At 40.0% G+C, this 17217-nt stretch overlaps 1 protein-coding gene across 6 annotated transcripts in view; it reads left to right on the top strand.

The window, feature by feature from the left end:
- Nucleotides 1-17217, top strand: part of UBAP2 (ubiquitin associated protein 2) — a 137279-nt gene that overhangs the window by 70486 nt on the left and 49576 nt on the right. The gene's annotated exons all lie outside the window — the stretch shown is intronic.

The following is a 17217-nucleotide window of genomic DNA, read 5'->3' as shown; positions in this document are numbered from 1 at the left end:
CCGCTGAGCAGAGAGCCTGATGCAGGGCTCGAACCCAGGATCCTGAGGTCATGACCTGAGCTGAAGGCAGAGGCTTAACCCACTGAGCCACCCAGGTGCCCCTCTTTAATGTATTATTAAGCTGTTGTATCTGCTCTCTGCAGAACAGGTCATAGTGGCAGAATTTTTTACCAACAATATTATTATTTTTAAAGATTTTATTTATTTATTTGAGGGGGATGCAGGCTCCCCGCTGAACAGAGAGCCCGTTACGGGTCTCAATCCCAGGACCCTGAGCTCATGACCTGAGCTGAAGGCAGAGGCTTAACCCGCTGAGCCACCCAGGCACCCTTTACTAGCAATATTATTAAGCATAGAAATAATGCAGGCACTGTATGTTAATTACCTAAAATTAAAATTAAAAAAAGAACGTAGGCAGTATGCATACTACCAACTCCATTGGCTGTTCATTCATTCAACTATCATTTACTAAAATACTACATATGCCAAAGGTAAAACGTTATCCAGAGATTAGAGAAGGCAAAACTGTACTGATTTGCCAGGCAGAGGCAAAATAAGATTAGAATTACTTGACAGAGGGAGAGAGTGTGTGAGTATATAAGAAGGAGGAGTGGCAGGCAGGAGGAGAGGGTGAAAAGCAGGCTCCCTGGTGATCAGAGAGCCTGATACAGGGCTAGATACCAGGACTCTGAGATCATGACCTGAGCCAAAGGCAGAGGGAGGCCTAGTCGACTAAGCCACAATTTTAATTGTAATGTCCTTTTCTAGCCTTTTAAAATTATGATCGATTTCAAATTTAGACAAAGTGGGGAGAATAGTCAGATGAATTATATGTCTCTTCCTTCTTAGTTAACAACAACACTTAAAGATTTCAGCCATGTTGGTTTTATAGATCTCTTTCCTACCTTCTCTGCAGAAATATATATATATTTTTAAAGATTTTATTTATTTATTTGATAGAGATCACAAGTAGGCAGAGGCAGAGAGAGAGGGGGGAGGAAGCAGTCCCCTGCTAAGCAGAGAGCCCGATGTGGGGCCCAATCCCAGGACCCTGGGATCATGACCTGAGCTGAGCCACCCAGGAGCCCTCTGCAGAAATATTTTAAAGTAGATTTTTTGGGTCACTTTACCTCTAATTTCTATGGTAAGCACCTCTGAAAAAGGTAAGACACTTTCATATATAACCATAATGCTATTTTAGCAGTTCAAAAAGTTATAGTAAACTTTTGGTATCATCTAATATTTAACCCATGTATAAATTTTCCTGATTATTTGAAAAAATGTCTTTTCATGGATTTCTTTGAATCAGGATTGAAACAATATTTATACATTACATATTTTGATTCTCTTTAAAATATATTCTTTTTTTTTTTTTTTAATTCCAATTTTTTATTTATTTTCAGCGTAACAGTATTCATTGTTTTTTCACCACACCCAGTGCTCCATGCAATCTGTGCCCTCCCTAATACCCACCACCTGGTTCCCCCACCCTCCCACCCCGCCCCTTCAAAACCCTCAGGTTGTTTTTCCGAGTCCATAGTCTCTCATGGTTCACCTCCCCTTCCAATTTCCCTCAACTCTCTTCTCCTCTCCATCTACCCTTGTCCTCTATATTATTTGTTATGCTCCACCAATAAGTGAAACCATATGATACTTGACTTTCTCTGTTTGACTTATTTCACTCAGCATAATCTCTTCTAGTCCTGTCCATGTTGCTACAAAAGTTGGGTATTCGTCCTTTCTGATGGAGGCATAATACTCCATAGTGTATATGGACCACATCTTCCTTATCCATTCATCCGTTGAAGGGCTAAAATATATTCTTCTAACTTATTTGTTCCTCCCTTTTTTCTCTCTACTGTTGATTTGTTGTCCAAACCATGTTACTTTTCCTTTAGGATGTCATGTTTCACTTTATGCATTGGTTTTTTTTTTTTTTGAAGATTTTATTTATTTATTTGACAGACAGAGATCACAAGTAAGCAGAGAAGCAGGCAGAGAGAGAGGAGGAAGCAGGCTCCCTGCTGAGCAGAGAGCCCAATGTGGAGCTTGATCCCAGCACCCTGGGATCACTGCCCGAGCTGAAGGCAGAGGCTTTAACCCACTGAGCCACCCAGGCGCCCCTGCATTGATCTTTTTGTTCCTTGTGGTGTCATTTAGTTTACTTCTTTAGCCCCCTTATCTGCTGTAAATGTAAGTTAGCTTTAAAGATTGATTCAAGCTCAGTTTTTTAAGTAAGCATAGAGGAGGTAATGTATTCTATATTGCACTGCATCTAAAGACGTGTTTATGTTTTCCTTTTAATTTTTTTAGTGGTGTTTAGGTTAATGAATGAGTTGTCCATTTTTAGTGAGTTTATCAGTAGGTTTTAGGTTAACTGGATTTCTGAACATAATCCTTCATTGGTTTTTATGGTTTAGTTTTTTTAAAATTTAATTTCATTAAAAATTTTTTTATTTATTTGAGTGAGAGCATATGCGAGCAGGCTGGGGGTAGGGCAGAGGGAGAGGGAAAGAACCCTAGCAGAGTCAGCACTGAGCATGGAGCATGACGTGGGGCTCAATCCCACCACCCCGAGGTGAAATCAAGAGCTGGCCGCCCAACCGACTGAGCCACTCAGATGCCCATATGGTTTCATTTTAAAAAGAATTCTCTTGGAATTCAAGATGAGGATTGCAGTATGTGTAATTCCATTTTTTATTTTCTTTGTGACAAGAATAGTTTGCTCAGGGGAAGCATTGGGCCTTGCTTGGTCTCTCCAATGTTGAGGACTATAGCTAGGCCTGTTTTTGTGGTCCTTACCTAAGTCTTTAGAGTTGCCTATCTACAGAATGTTCTTCTCTTTGTGAGTTGGACCAAAGTGGAATAATTAATAAAAGTTGATATTTACTGTGAGTGCTTTATTGTGTAGTAGGCCTTTTACTTGTAATTTACATGTATTTTCCTTTAATCCCCCAGTAAAACTTCTGTAGATTGTCTGTGCTGCTGGTGGTATTCTCATTTTACAGATGAGAGAACTGAGTCTTTTTTTTTTAAGATTTTATTTTTTATTTGACAGAGTGAGTGGGCGCAAGCACGGGGAGTAACACGCAAAAGGAGAGGGAGAAGCAGGCTCCTCGTGGAGCAAGGAGCCCAATGTGGGGCTCGGTCCCAGGACCCTGGGATCATAACCTGAACTGAAAGCAGACACTTCAACCGACTGAGCCACCCAAGTGTCCCTGGAACCCACCTTCTTCAGGGAGATGAAGGGAGGAAGGGAGAGTATCACAGTAGATAGTAGGCTGGTTATCTGTCTTCTTGCCTCCTTCCTTCCTTCAAGGACTCAGATTTATTTATTAATGTTCATGTGGTTTTTTTTTTAATATTTTATTTATTTATTTGACAGAGATCACAAGTAGGCAGAGAGGCAGGCAGAGAGAGAGGAGGAAGCAGGCTCCCTGCCAAGCAGAAAGCCCGATGCAGGGCTCGATCCCAGGACCCTGGGATCATGACCTGAGCCGAAGGCAGAGGCTTTAACCCGCTGAGCCACCTAGGCACCCCTATGTTTATGTTTTTTGAGTATTAGAGGTAGACATAAATTGCTTTTCTTTCTGAAAAGATGGAAAGGCTTAATTAGGGAATCCTCTGAAACCATGTCTGCTTGGAACTGTTGTTAGACACTCTGGATTGAAGGATCCAAAGCAAGTAAAATCTGATAGAATGATGATACTGGCTTGCTTTAAAATCCCTAATTCAATACCTGATCCTTTGCTTTTTTTTTTTTTTTTGACAGAAAGAGAGACAGCAAGAGAGGGAACACAAGCAGGGGAGTGGGAGTGGGAGAAGCAGGCTTCCCGTTGAGCAAGGGGCCTAACGTGGGGCTGGATCGTAGGGCCTTGGGATCACCACCTGAACCTAAGGCAGACACCTAACAACTGAGCCACCCAGGCACCCCCCCATCCTTTTTTTTCTTTTTTAAGATTTAATTTTTTGAGTAATCTCTACACCCAAAATGGGCCTTGAACTCAAAACTGAGATCAAGAGCCACATGCTCTACTGGCTGAGCCTGTCAGGCACCCCAATACCTAATCCTTTTTAAGAAAGATGTAAAGTAGTGGTAAGGGACTTAGACTGACCTTTTATAAATCAAGTTCAACTTAAAAAAAAAATTAAAAAAAAAATCAGTCTTGTCTACCCCCACATTATTAACTTACAGGAGTTATAATTTATTTATTTTTTTATATATTTGAGAGAGAGAGAGAGAGAGAGAATGAGAGCACAAGTGGGGTGCAGATGGAGAGAGAGATTCCCAAGGAGTTGCCATGTTCAGTGCGGAGCCTGATGAGGCTGGATCTCCATAACTGACTGAGCGACCCAGCTGCCCGGAGTTAAAATTTGTTATCATTGTTTTGTATGTATGATTTTAATTAAACTTTACTTTTTCAAAGAAATAAATTGTTTTGTGTATAGGATTTTTCAGTTTACTTTTTCTGGGTCACCTGGGTAGCTCAGTCGGTTAAATGTCTGACTCATGGTTTTGGCTCAGGTCATGGGCTCACAGTGGTGGGATCAAGCCCTGCATTGATCAGCCTCTGTGCTTAGTGAGGGTCAGCTTCAGATTCTTTCTCCCTCTCCCTCTGCTTCCCTCCCTACTTCAAATAAATTAATACATAAAACTGTTTAAAAAATAAACTTTAAAATTTACTTTTTGAAAAAAAAATTTATAACACCTATATTTAAGTATATTTGAATACATTCTTGAAAGGATTGTGGTCTCTCTGGAGATTTCTTTGAATTGCTTTGAATTCGACATCCAGCATAGGGCAAGAGGGGTAAAATATTCAGTATCCTTTATGCTCAAAGCCACAATTATTTTGCTTATGAATATTAGTATGGTTTGATAGTAAGTTAGTAGTGGTGCAGGACAAATAGTTTGTTACTTTAAGAGATAAATGTGTCTTTTGTTTTATGTAATATGTCACTTTCCAAAAGATTAGTTGTAAGTCCTTTAAGGTCTTAATTTACTCTCTTATAGTCTGTTTAATTAGCCTTTTAAAGCAGTTCATTGGGGAGTGCCTGGGTGGCTCAGTTGGTTGGGACTGCCTTTGGCTCTGGTCGTGGTCCTGGAGTTCCAGGATTGAGTCCCGCATTGGGCTCCCAGCTCCATGGGGAGTCTGCTTCTCCCTCTGACCTTCTCCACTCTCATGCTCTCTCTCAAATAAATAAATACAGTCTTAAAAAAAAAAAAAAAGTTCATTGGGGGCGCCTGGGTGGTTTAGTTGGTTAGCAGTCCTGGGATTAATCCCAGAATTCGACTCCTTCTCAGCAGGGATTTGGCTTTTCCCTTTCCCTCTGTGCATGCTCTCTGTCTCTCTGTCTCTCTCTCTCTCTCTCACTCACTCTCTCAAAAAATAAATTTTTTTTTCTTTTTAAAGATTTTTAAAAAAAATTTATTTGACAGCGATCACAAGTAGGCAGAGAGGCAGGCAGTGAGAGAGAGAGAGAGAGAGGAGGAAGCAGGCTCCCTGCGAAGCAGATAGCCCGATGTGGGGCTCTATCCCAGGACCCCAGGATCAGGACCTGAGCCAAAGGCAGAGGCTTTAAGCCACTGAGCCACCCAGCTGTGCTCCGCCCCCCCCCCCCCCCTTTTTAAAAGATTTTATTTATTTGAGAGAGAGTGTGAGCACAAACCGGGAGAAAAACAGGCAGAAGGAGAAGCAGGCTCTCAGCAGGGAACCTGATGCAGGACTCAATCCCAGGACCCTGGGATCATGACCAGAGCTGAAGGCAGATACTTAACCAACTGAGCCACCCAGGCATCCTTGAAATAAATAAACCTTAAAAAACAAGCAAACAAATTAAAAAAAAAACAGTTAATTCTGTTCCTTTGCAGTTATTTTTGGTTTGTTGGGTAGTATGCAGATATTAAAGGTATACTTAAAAAACAAGTATATGCCATCAAGTGTATACTTTAAAAACAGTTCTTTAAAGTCTCCATTGCATTTATTCTTTGATTTTGACCATACTTGTGAGCTCCTCTTGCTGACTTCCCGTTGGCTCTCCCTTAGAATACTGATCTACATTTGTGATTAAATTTGCTAACATTTCAAATTGCTGGGGTGCCTGGGTGACTCAGTTAAGCATCCGAATTTGGCTCAGGTCATGATCTCAAGATTCTGGGATGGAGCCCCACATCAGGCTCTCTGCTCAGTGGGGAGCCTGCTTCTCCCCTTCCCTTTACCCTTCCCCCCACTCATGTGCTCTCTCTCGCAAATAAAATCTTAAAAAAAAAAATTCAAATTGCTAACGAAACTTTTCTTCCTTAATTTTTGCCTTATCTGCATAGTATTGGCTTAAAAATACTATGAAACAGCATAGATTTAATATGGTAATCTCTAAGTTTTGGGATAATTTATATTATGAATTTGATAGCATAAAAAGTAAGATAGAATGAAAAGATAACATAATAAGTATGAACTATAGCAAATGAAGTAAAACTAAATTTCTCTATATTGTTTCCATACCATTCACTGAATGTTTGCTCTGCAATCAGAGGAATAGGAGTCAGTGTGATACTTACAACAAGTAGATTTTCTGTATTCTGTTTAAAAGTTTGAAGAGAAAGGGCGCCTGGGTGGTTCATTGGGTTAAAGCCTCTGCCTTTGGCTCAGGTCATGACCCCAGGGTCCTGGGATCGAGCCCTGCATCGGGCTCTCTGCTCAGCGGGGAGCCTGCTTCCTCCTCTCTCTGCCTGTCTCTCTGCCTACTTATGATCTCTGTCAAATAAATGAAAAAAAAAGTTTGAAGAGAAGTATCTTGTGAGTTGTGTGTTATTTGTGAGAAAACAGTAGCCTCTTTGGAGGAAGGAAGTAGCAGTTGTGCTGGGCCACTTTATTCAGTGTCCTAGTCTTTGCATTTTGGTGTCAGAATGTTTGGGACTATATAAATGGTGACTGTTCAGAGGTAATTTGGCCATCAAATAATACTGTCGTTTGTGTACAAAATGTGGAATTTAGCTGGTAGGTATTAAATATCTACTGTAAGACTGGAAGTTCTCCTTAATGATACTGACTAAATCCTGAATTTAGATTGAAGATCATGTTAATATGTGAGATGTGGAGTATTTTGGGTTAAGTTTTTTATCATGTGACATGTAATAATCAGTAAAAATTGTAATTCTGTGTTTGAGAAGCTGGAACTGCTTGTTAGTATTGTATATATTTAGGAATAAGTTTTTATGGGGTAAACCCCAAGTTTACCATTGTCACAGTGAGGTTAGAAAGATGGTGAGGAAGATAAGTGGCATCTCTACTCCTGTTTTTTTAGTGTCTTAAAGTACCCATCCTGGGAGAGAAGGAATATAGAAGAACAAAAAGAACAGAATGAGGTGTTTTTTTTTGTTTGTTTTGTTTTGTTTTGTTTAAAGATACTTACATATCTATTTATTTATCAGAGAGAGCACGTGCACACAAGCAGGCAGAGTGGCAGGCAGAGGCAGAGAGAGAAGCAGGCTCCCTGCTGAGCAAGGGGGCCCGATGTAGTACTCCATCCCAGGACCCTGGGATCATGACCCGAGCCAAAGGCAGTGGCTTAACCTACTGAGCCACTTAGACGTCCCCAGAATGAGGTTTTTGACTACAAACTTTACTATGCTTATGGGTCAGGGTACTCAAATAGTGTAATACCAGTGTTTTGTGTCTGATTACTCCATACCACTCTGTTGTATTTAGAAGATCATTAGAAATTCTTTTGTTTGAAGGTTTCAGGAATACAGAAGAGCTGGGGTGTCTTATCTGGGAGAAGTTTCTCTTTTCCAGAGTATTTGATCTTTGAGATGCTTCCCCTGGAATTAATATGCTTCTTAAAGAAATGATCAGATATTCATGACTGAATTCCCTCTGTGGCACACTGGAACCCTTAGTTTGGTCCTTTGAGAGTAAAAATCAAGTCTGAGAATTGCTTGGTTGGTTGCTTAGGGACATATTTAAAAATAAAAGGCTGATTGAATGCTGACTCTTGTTACAAATTGAACAGATTTATTGTTATAAAAACACATCCTAGGGAACAGCCAGTGAGTTGGAAAGCAGGGAGTGTATGTGGGAGTAGGATTGGTTAGTTTTATTACCTTGAGGTAGAGTTGACATATTTAGTTTGGTTTTATTTAGGCAGATAAAACTGAAGTAAACAAAGCTTCACAGACCAAGTAAAATCACCGTAAAATTTTACTTAATCATAACTGTCACATCTTCATGTTCTTTTTTGGACTGTTTGGTGATTATTCATACAGTTTTCCCCATTGGTTGGTAAATTTAGCAGTGAGTAAGAACAGAATGCAAACAATAAAAAATACAGTCCGTGTGAATGAAGTGTGTGTGTAGAAGAATTTAAATTTAATTTTCCTGGTCAAAGTCTTTCACAATAGCTAGATATAAAACCACCTAATGAAACCAAACTTTTTTTTTGGCCTTTGTTCTTGGCTACATTAGCTGACCTCACTAGATAGTATGTTTATACAAAAATGAAGAGCAGCCAGATGTGACTCGAATCTCCTGGAAAATTATTCCTATAAAATGGGTTTTTTGTTTTTTGTTTTCGTAAGATTTTTAGGTATTGGAGGGGCACCTGGGTGGCTCATTTGGTTAAGCATCTGCCTTCAGCTCAGGGTCATGGTCTCAGGGCCCTGGGATTAAGTCCTACATCAGGCTCCCTGTTCAGCAGGGAGTCGGCTTCTCCCTCTGCTCCTTCACCTGCTCATGGTGCGCTTGCCTGCGCGCTCTCTCTCTCTCTCACATAAATAAAACCTTGGTTTTATTTATGGGTTAAGGATTTGGGTTAAAGCTGAATTACTGAAATGTCAGGCAAGTATGTTTACCAGCAGGCCCTTTAATAGCTTTTCAGTGGTAAAAGGTTGACAGTCCTGCTGACCTTTCCTAGGACTTCTGGAACTACATTTCAAGGAATGTTCCTTGTTGGTATTGGCCATTTATATTTACAGGATGAGGGAGTAACTGAAATTGTGTTTTTCCAACCACTCTGAAAAGCAGGCAAGAGATAAGTAGAGAGGAATTTATTGTTTCATAGAGAATAGTATATATAGGCAGTATTTTTTGGTTTGGAGTCTGTATTAGTATATTTATGTATTTTATTCACTCATTCATTTATTTTTAAAATAAGCTCTATGCCCTATGTGGGGCTTGAACTCGTGTGTGTGTGTGTGTGTGTGTGTGTGTGTGTGTATACATATGTATATATGTATACATCTTTTTTTTCCCCCCTACACACCACATCTTTATTCATTCATTTGTCAGTGGACATCTGGGCTCTTTCCATAGTTTGACTATTGTGGACATAGCTGCTATAAACATTGGGGTGCATGTGCCTCTTCAGATCACTATATTTGTATCTTTGGGGTAAATACCCAGTAGTGTGATTGCTGGATCATAGGGTGGCTCTATTTTCAACTTTTTGAGGAACCTCCATTACTGTTTCCCAGAGTGGCTGCACCAGCTCGCATTCCCACCAACAGCGTAGGAGGGTTCCCCTTTCTCCGCATCCTTGCCAACAACATCTGTCCTTTACTGACTTGTTAATTTTAGCCATTCTCACTGGGCCATTTACTGACTTGTTAATTTTAGCCATTCTTGCTGGTGTGAAATGGTAATTCATTGTGGTTTTGATTTGTATTTCTCTGATGTTGAGTGATATTGAGCACTTTTTCATGTGTCTGTTGGCCATTTGTATGTCTTCTTTGCAGAAATGTCTGTTCATGTCTTCTATCCATTTCTTGATTAGATTATTTGTTCCTTGGGTGTTGAATTTGGTAAGTTCTTCATAGATTTTGGATACTAGCCCTTTATCTGATATGTTATTTGCAAATACCTTCTCCCATTCTGTTGGTTGTCTTTTGGGTTTTTTTGTTTTTGTTTTTTTGTTTTTATTTTTTTTATGGACAGAGATCACAAGGACGCAGGCAGGCAGAGAGAGAGAGAGGAGGAAGCAGGCTCCCCGCTGAGCAGAGAGCCCTGCGTGGGGCTCGATCCTAGGACCCTGGGACCATGACCTGAGCCACCCAGACGCCCCTGTCTTTTGATTTTGTTGACTGTTTCCTTTGCTGTGCAAAAGCTTTTTATCTTGATTAGGTCCCAATAGTTTATTTTTGCCGTTGCTTCCCTTGCCTTTGGCAATGTCTTTAGGAAGAAGTTGCTGGGGCCAAGGTTAAAGAGGTTGTTGCCTATATTCTCCACAAGGATTTTGATGGATTCCTGTATCACATTAGGTCTTTCATCCATTTTGAGTCTATTTTTGTGTATGGTATAAGGAAATGGTCCAGTTTCATTCTTCTGCATGTGATTGTCCAATTTTCCCAACACCCATTTGTTGAAGAGACTTTTTTTCCGTTGGATATTCTTTCCTGGTTTGTCGAAGATGAGTTGACTGTAGAGTTGAGGGTTAATTTCTTGGTTCTCTGTTCTGGTCCCTTGATCTATGTGTCAGTTTTTGTGCCACTACCATTCCATCTTGATTACAGCTTTGTAATAGAGCCTGAAGTCCAGAATTGTGATGCTACCAGCTCTGGTTTTCTTTTTCAACCTTCCTGTGGCTATTTGGGGTCTTTTCTGGTTCCATACAGATTTTAAGATTATTTCTTCCATTTCTGTGAAAAAAGTTGATGGTATTTTGATAGAGATTGCATTAAATGTGTAGACAGCTTTAGGCAGCATGATATTTTAACAGTATTTGTTCTTCCAATCCATGAGCGTGGAATGTTTTTCCATTTCTTTATGTCTTCCTCAATTTCTTTCATGAGTAGTCTATAGTTTTCTGAGTCACATCATTTACCTCTTTGGTTAGATTTATTCCTAGGTGTCTTATGATTTTGGGTGTAAATGTAAATGGGGTCAGCTCCTTAATTTGTCTTTCTCCTGTCTCATTGCTGGGTCTATAGAAATGCAACTGATTTCTGTGCATTTGATTTTATATCCTACCACTTTACTGAATTCCTGAATGTATGAGTTCTTGCAATTTTGGGGTGTAGTCTTTTGGGTTTTCCACATAAAGTATCATGTCATTTGCAGTGAGTGAGAGTTTGACTTCTGCTTTGCCGATTTGGATGCCTTTTATTTCTTTTTGTTGTCTGATTGCTGAGGCTAGGACTTCTAGTACTATGTTGAATAGCAGTGGCAATAGTGGACATTCCTGCCATGTTCCTGACTTTAGAGAAAAAGCTCTCAGTTTTTCCCCATTGAGAATGATACTCACTGTGGGTTTTTCATAGATGGCTTTTATGATATTGAGGTATGTACCCTCTGTCCCAGCACTGTGAAGAGTTTTAATCAAGAAAGGATGCTGTACTTTGTCCAGTGCATTTTCTGCATCAGTTTAGAGTATGGTTCATGTCCTTGTTCATGTCCATGTCATGAACCATGTTCATATGGTTCTTGTCCTTCTTTAATGTAGTGTATCATACTGATTGATTTATGGGTATTGAACCAACCTTATAGCCCAGGAATAAATCCTACTTGGTAGTGGTTAATAATCCTTTTAATGTACTCTTGGATCCTATTTGCTAGTATTTTGTTGAGAATTTTTTCATCCATGTTCATCAGTGATATTGATAATTGATAGTGATAATTATCCTTTTTGGTGAGGTCTTTGTCTGCTTTTGGGATCAAGGTAATGCTGGCCTCATAAAAAGAGTCTGGAAGTTTTCCTTCCATTTCTGATTTGTTTTTTGGGGGAACAGTTTCAGAAGAATAGCTATGTATTCTTCGTTAAATGTTTGGTAGAATTCCCTTGGGAAGCCAGCTGGCCCTGGACTCTTGTTTGTTGGGAGATTTTTGATTACTGCTTCAGTTTCCTTGTTGGTTATGGGTCTGTTCAGGGTTTCTGTTTCTTCCTGTTTTAGTTTTGGTAGTTTGTATGTCTCTAGGAATGCATCCATTTCTTCCAGATTGTCTAATTTGTTAGCATATAGTTGCTCATAATATGTTCTTATAATTGTTTTTTATTTCTTTGGTGCTGCAACAACTAATATTTAAATACTTGTTTTATTGTTGCAGATAATGCTGTAAGGCATGGTCCCTTACATATGGGGTGGGAAGGAGAAGAGACAGTCGAGTAAAATCACTGTTTGACTTAAGAAAATGATTGGTGATCAGCTGTCATTGGGGTCTTCTTCATTATTACTTCTGTTTGTTTTTAATTTCTTTTAGTAACAAATCTGTACATCCAATGTGGGGCTTGAACTCAAAACTCCTAGATCAGGAATCTTCTGCTCTACCGCCTAAGCCAGCTGGTCATCCAGTAGGGTCATCTTTAGATTGAGTGACCTGAGAAGGTTGCTGAGGAGGAATAAAGCCATGTGAAAATCTGGGTAGAAATATTCTGTGTAGAAGGAGCAGCTAATGTAAATATGGAAAACAACTTGGATTTTTTTTTAACAGAATTAAAGACTACTTATTGGAATATGAAATATACACAGAAGTGCTCAGGGTGCAGCTTTAACATTTTACCTTGAAATAAAGTATAATAGAATTGTATAATGGGTACTCAGATTTCCTGAATTTTGATATTTTACTATTTTTTTCATTGTTTCTCTGTGTTTCTCTGTACACACACACACACACACACACACTTGTTTTCTTCTTTTCTGAAACCTTTAAATTCCAACATAATGCCATTTTACCCCTTAATATTTTAGTGTATATCTCCTAAGGGGGAAAAAAACCTCTCTCATGGAGGTATCTTACGGTGATAAAATCAGGAGATTACTATTGATGCAATTTACAGGCCTTACTGAAAAGTTATCCTGTAATGTTCTTTATAGCAAAAAAGTATTCTGGTCTAGGATCCAGTCCAGTATCACACATTGTATTTAGCTCTCATGTCTCTTTAGTGTCATTCCATCTAAAATAGTTCATCAGTCTGGAATAATCCTGGTATTTCATGGCGTTAATGCTTTTGAAGCATATGGACTGTCTTGTAGAATGTCCTTTAATATCAGTCTGAGAAGCTTCATGAATACATTGATGTTATTTGGTGTTTTTAAATTTTATTTTAATGCCAGTATAGTTAACCTGTTACTTATTTTTGACAGGAATACCACAAAGAGTGGATCACGTTAGAGGGCACATGATAAAGGTTTATCCCATTGCTAGTGTTGTTAGTTTTGATTTCTTACTTTAGAACAGTAGTTTCTGCCCAGTTTCTCCTTGAAGTTACTACCCTGCACTTTGTAATTAATAAATACTTTTGGAGGGGAGTACTGAGACTATATAAATATCCTTTTTTGTGTGTGTTTTCTGTCCCTGGATTCAGTAATGCCTATCCCTCAAACTACCCCAGTTATATAAAACTAATTTTGCCTGTTTTGCATTAGCTAATTTGAATTGGTGTTTTTCCTTGAACCGTCCTGAACAGCCCTGCCTATAATGGGCTTAGGAGAAATTATCGTTCAGTTGGGGAATTTTTTTTTTCCTAAAGATTTATTTGAGAGAGCACAAGCAAGGGGTGGGGGAGGAACAGAGGGAGAGGGAGTAGCAGACTTCCCTGCTGAGCAGGGAGTTGCATGGGGGAATTGCATGTGGGACTTGATCCCAGAACTCTTGAGATCATGACCTGAGCCAAAGGCAAATACCTAACCAACTGAGCCACCCAGGTACCCCCTATGTGGGAATTTCTAAAATTGTCTCCACAAGGGAAGGGAGGGAAACATAAAATGTCAAATCAGAGAAGGCTACAGACCGTATGAGACAACTATAGGAAACAAACTGAAGGTTGCTGGAGGGGTGGTAGGTGGAAGGATGGGGTAACTCGGTGATAGGCATTAAAGAGGGCACGTTATGTCAAGAGCACTGGGTATTATATAAGATTGATGAATCACTGACCTCTCCCTCAGAAACCAATAATACACTATGCGTTAATTAATTGATTTTAAGTGAAATAAAAAAATAAAAATAAAATAAAATTGTCACCACAAAAGGGGAAGCTTACTCAGTCCAAAGGGGGGGTCTCTTTTCATGGAGGAGGAGATGGAACCCAATCAGTCCCTGCCAAGCAGGATGCATGGCATCTAGGGTATCGCTCTTCAGTGTACTAATACCTTCAACTAGTGGCAGAGTGGGGTGCAGCACCAAGGGGTTGGACAATTAGCTCAGAGTATTTCTTAAATATCCTTTAAGAAAAAAAATCACTCTTTATATACTAGTTTTAGAGTCCATTAATTCCTGAAACATATAGTGTAATACCTTTATTTGTTATTTTTTAATGATTTAGTTATTGTGGTGCCTGGCTGGGTCTTGATTTCCACTCAGATCATGGTCTCAGGGTCATGGGATTAAGCCCCATGTCTGGCTCTGCGCTCAGCACAGAGTGCTGGGAGCACGGTGCAGGGGTTGGGGATGGGTACAGGGAGCAGGCAGAGAGAGAGGGAGAGAGAAGCTCAAGGAGACTCCCTGCTCTGAGTACAGATCTTGACTGGGGCTCAGTCTCAGAACCCTGATGACCTGAGCCAAAATCAAGTCTGCTGGTCAAATGACTGAGCCACCCACGTGTCTCCATAACACATTTAGAATCAGACTTCTTTGCTAAGGACAAGCTAATATATGTGATATGAGGGTGGATTCTAAGCTTTATTCCTCACTGAATCTCAGGGAGATTTTGCTGTTATCATTTAACTTGTTTATGCTGCTTGAAGGTTGGAAAGGCATATTGCTGTCTGAGAATATAATCTAGGGACAGAAAGGCAGAACTTGCTTGACTCCCAAGTCTCTGAGTCAGGCAAGCCCCAGAGATGCCCTGCTCTTGGTATGGGCTGAATAGTTCTCTGGGCATGGAGGCAGCTCATAGTCAACATGGCAACTGTATTTATCATTGAACCAGTCATGAAAATTGGGAAATTTTTGTCTATACAAAAAGCCTTAGAACTAGTCAGGACCTTAGAGATGTTTCATGTCATGACTCAGAGTGTGTAGTTATGAATTCAAGATGACACAGTTTCTGGCACATTTGGCTGTTAGCAAAGTTCTCCATATAGTCTTCGGGAATGAGGGAAAGGGATTGCTTTCTGTCATCTTAGATTAGGATCACTGTCCCTCCTTGCTTTTTTTTTTTTTTTTTTTAAGATTTTATTTATTTATTTGTCAGAGAGAGTTGAGCGCAGGCAGACAGAGAGGCAGGCAGAGGCAGAGGGAGAAGCAGGCTCCCCGCCGAGCAAGGAGCCCAATGTGGGACTCGATCCCAGGACGCTGGGATCATGACCTGAGCCGAAGGCAGCTGCTTAACCAACTGAGCCACCCAGGCGTCCCCCTCCTTGCTTTTATTTAGGTCACACATGTTGGGTACTAGGGAGGTGGGGAATGTCTGCAGTTAGGGTCTGCCTCCACTAGAGGCGATTGCTTGTTTTCTGTGTTAAGGCTTTTTCAAGGGAAATGAGCAACTTTTCTATTCAGGCTCTCAGGGTAAAAAACATAAATATTAAACAACTGAAAACTTGAGCATTCAACAAAGATGTGATGCAGAGTCCCTAGAGAGACCTTTAGGGGAAAAGATAGCATGTATCCTAATATTGGTTTATTCTTTTTTTTTTTTTTTTAAGATTTTATTTATTTATTTGACAGATCACCAGTAGGCATAGAGGCAGGCAGAGAGAGAAGGGAGGAAGCAGGCTCCCTGCTGAGCAGAGAGCCCGATGCGGGGCTTGATCCCAGGACGATGGGATCATGACCTGAGCCGAAGGCAGAGGCTTTAACCCACTGAGCCACCCAGGCGCCCCTGGTTTATTCTTTTTGATAATATTCTTTAGTCTTGTGTTCTTGTTTTTGTTTTAATTAAAAGACCCCAAATCTTTATTATGAGCTATTAGACAGAAATAGCTGTTCGTACCAGATAACAGTGTAGGGAAATCATATATAAACAGAAAACAATGTTACCGGTAGTGTTACTAGCCAGGTAAATAGGAAACAGCAATTTTGTTACCTTGTAAAAATTTCTGAGAATAATGGATTTGACTTTTAAAAATATACTTAGGGTATTTGGCATGTTTGTGGTCAGTACTTGGCTGCAGCTTTTGATCTTTGGAGATAGAGATATGTAGTTGATCACAGATTTTTTCCAGGGTACTTGTAAGATTTCTTGAATTTTTGCCTAGGCTACATGTTTCTTTTATAAATTCCTTTTTCTCTTTCTCATGAACAGCTTGCTTTTTGGCTCAGGTATTCCAGGTTTGTTTAATAATTTCTGAGCGGCATCCCCCTTTAAGATCTTGCCACTATTTTCTTAATATTTAACCACCATAAGTGCCTTTTGGCACTTGTATGAATTTGAAATGAATTTTCTTTTCTTACAAAGGGTATGCATGAGTCCTATCAAAAGCAGTTGTGGTTTTTCTCCTGCTTTCTTTCTTGGTAACTTTAGAGCAAAAATAACTTCTTGAGATAGAATTAACATACCGTATAGTTCATATGAGCGAGCAACACAGGTACCTCATTATCTTTTTTTTTTTTTTTAAAGATTTTATTTTTAAGTAATCTGTACACCCAGCATGGGACTCTAACTTAAAACCCCGGGATCGAGAGTTGTATGCTCTACTGACTGAACTAGCTGGCACCCCGATATAGTGTCTTTTTTTCTTTCCCGAAGATTTTATTTATTTGTGAGAGAGGTAGGGAGCATGAGTGGGGGTGGGGAGGGGCAGAAGGAGAGGCAGAGTCCCCGCTGAGCAGGGAGCCCGATGTGGGGCTCCATCCCAGGACCCTGAGATGGTGACCTGAGCTGAAGGCAGACACTTAACTGACTGAGCCACCCAGGGGCACCTATAGATGTCTTTGATGCACAAATCTAATGTCTGTTTGTTTTGCCTGTATCTTTGGTATCCTATTTTAAAAAATCATTAATGATTCAGTGTCATGAAATTTTTGTGCTATATTTTCTCCAAGAGTTGTATAGTTATAGCTCTTGCATTTATGTCTTTAGTCCACAGCTTGGGATGTTAAGAAAAACTGGAGAGTTGCTGAATAAAATGGTCTTTTTCCTTTTTTTAAGATTTTACATATTTGAGGGAGAGTGTGTGTGTGCATGCACAAGCCTGGAAGGTGGGTTGCAGGGTGAGGAGCAGAGGGGGAGAGATAACCTGACTCTGTGCTGAGCACAGAACTGACGCGGGGCTTGATCCCACAACTCTGAGATTATAACCTGAGCGGAAACCAAGAGTAGGATGCTTAACCAACTGAGCCACTCAGG

Source organism: Martes martes (assembly GCF_963455335.1).
Source record: "Martes martes genome assembly, chromosome: 12".
Taxonomy (NCBI): Eukaryota; Metazoa; Chordata; class Mammalia; order Carnivora; family Mustelidae; genus Martes; species Martes martes.
Note: the sequence above shows the minus strand (reverse complement) of the source record. Positions and strands in the feature narration are given on the sequence as shown.